Consider the following 2,700-nt stretch of genomic DNA (forward strand, 5'->3'; position numbering starts at 1 on the left):
TCCCTATTATTTGTCTAGGTGTTGACCTATTTTTTTTTTTTATTTTGAGGGGGGTTCTCTGTGCCTCCTGGACTTGAATACCTGTTTCTTTCCCCAGATTAAGGAATTCTCAGCTATAATTTGTTCAAGTAATCCTTCTGCCCCCCTCTCTCTTTCCTCTTACCCTGGGACCCCGATTACTCTAATATTATTTCACTTTATGATATCACTGATCTCTTGAATCCTCCCCTTGGTGATCCAGTAGTTATTTATCTTTCTCTCAGCTTCCTTATTTTCCATCATATTGTCTTCTATATCACTGACTCTCTATTCTGCCTCATTTATCCTAGCAGTTAGAGCCTCCCTTTTTTTATTGCATCTCAGAAATAACATTTTTTATTTCAACTTGATTTAGATTTTAGTTCTTTTATTTCTCCAGTAAGAGATTCTTTAGTGTCTTCTGTGTTTTTTTTAAGCCCAGTGAGTATCTTTATAATTGCTGTTTTGAATTCTAGTTCTGACATATTACTTATATCCATATTCATTAAATCCTTGGCTGTGAGTTCTGTTTCTTATTCTCTTTTTTGGGGTGAGTTCCTCCATCTTGTCATTATGTCCAGAAAAGGATAGATGAAAGGGAGGGAAAATACAAATATAGCAAAAATGACACCAGAAAAATATACACTACACAAATCAGAAGAGAACAGAAACCAAAAAGAAAAGAAAAAGAAAAAAAAACAGAAAAAAATCAAGCAAGAAATAGATCATAACAGAATAATAAACTGGATCCTGAGTGTATTTTGGTCTAGATCCCAAAATAGGCAAGAAAGAAAACCTTATATATACAAAAATGTATATTTTTGTAAAGTGAAGTTTAAAATGAAATTTAAAAGTGTAAAAGTGTAAAAATGAAATTTAAAAAAGACAAAAATAATTGATAAGAAAATAATTGAAAAGGAAAATAAAATATAAAACTGAAGGACTAAAGAATGATAACTCTACCAGAAAAATATACACTACACAAATCAGAAAAGAACAGAAAAGAATCAGATAAGAAAAGGAAAAAAAAATGGGAATAAAATTCAGACAAGAAGTTGAACAGAACAGAACAGAACAATAATCTAGATCCTAGGTGTATTTTGGTTTGTTTGTTAGAATAAACTAGATCTCAAAATAGGCAAGAAAGAAAACATATATATATATACACAAAAATGTAGTTGAACACAATGAAAGGAAGCCAAATATGAAATATATATATATAAACTGTGAGTGTAAAAATGAAAATTTAAAAAGACTTAAAAAATAATTGATAAGACAAGAAAATAATTGGACTCCACAGGCAGCCCCTGCCAGGATTGTGCTGCCCTCACTGCCAATCCACCCCACAGCCACCACTGCCCTTTGGAATGGTCAATAGGGGACCTGCCTACGGCCTGAGCTGGGAGGTACAGCCAAAGATTGAGAAACAGTAGGATGCAGACCTGGAGCAGATCCTGATCCAGTGAATCACCACCCAGTGCCACAAGCATGCAGGCCGGCCCCAGCCAGGGCTGCAGAACTTCCAGAATTGGCTTAGGGATGGCATGGTGCTGTGTGAACTCATCAACGGGCTATACCAGGAGAACTAGCCCCAGTGAAGAAGATCTAAGCCTCCATTATGGCCTTCAAGCAGCTGGAGCAGACTCTCAGTTCCTGCACTGGTGGAACACTATGGCATCAACACTAACATCTTCCAAACTGGACCTCTGGGAAGGAAAGAACATGCCATGTTTGCAGCGGATGCTGATGAACCTGGGTGGACTGGCGGTAGCCCGGGAGGATGGGCTTTTCTCTGGGGATCCCAACTGGTTTCCTAAGAAGTCCAAGGAGAACACTTGGAACGTCTCGGACAACCCAATGTCATTGGGTTGCAGAGGGGCACCAACCGCTGGGCATCCCAGGCTAGCATGACCGGCTACGGAATGCCCCACCACATCATCTGATCCTACCCCAGCCCTGTTCCTGCCCTCCCATGAATGGTTAATATATATATGTTTTAGCAGTGACATTCCCTGAGAGCCCCTGGGGCTTTCAGACTCCCCTTGGCCTGGGTGGGGGCCTGGCCTGCCTCCTTTGGGGATGCCCAATGGCAGGCTCGCCCCCTGTGCTTACTAATACATTCCCTTCTTTAAACCCCTCCCCCCAAAAAGACAAGAAAATAATTGAAAGGGATAACAAAATATAAAATTGAAGGACTAAAGAATAATAACTATACCAGAAAAATATACACTAAACAATCAGAAGAGCACAGAAACCAAACAGAAAAGGGAAAAAATGGAAATAAAATCAGACAAGAAGTTGATCAGAACAGAACAATAAACTAGATCCTGGGTGTATGTTGGTCTGTTTGTTAGAAGAAACTAGATCCCAAAAGAGGTCAGAAAGAAAAACATATATACACAAAAATGAAGTTGAATACAATAAAAGGAAATCAAAAATAAAAGTACATATATAAACCATAAGTGAAAAAATGAAAATTAAAAAAGACTTAAAAATAATTGATAAAATAAGAAAATAGCTGAAAAGGATAATAAAATATAAAACTGAAGGATTAAAGAAAAATAAAAAAAAACACGAGGTGCGCCTGGGTGGCTCAGTTGTTAAGCGTCTGCCTTCAACTCAGGTCATGATCTCAGGGTCCTGGAATCGAGCCCCACATCTGGCTCCTTGCTCAGCGGGGAG

The 2,700-nt window shown here is 38.4% G+C and overlaps 1 pseudogene; it reads left to right on the forward strand.

The window, feature by feature from the left end:
* The first annotated feature begins 1,361 nt into the window (after positions 1-1,361).
* LOC112825188 (transgelin-2 pseudogene) lies at positions 1,362-2,079 on the forward strand (annotated as a pseudogene).
* Positions 2,080-2,700: the final 621 nt, after the last annotated feature.

The sequence above is a fragment of the Callorhinus ursinus genome, unplaced genomic scaffold (assembly GCF_003265705.2).
Source record: "Callorhinus ursinus isolate GAN/ISIS: 27379988/994484 unplaced genomic scaffold, GSC_fseal_2.0 scaffold12, whole genome shotgun sequence".
Classification (NCBI taxonomy): domain Eukaryota; kingdom Metazoa; phylum Chordata; class Mammalia; order Carnivora; family Otariidae; genus Callorhinus; species Callorhinus ursinus.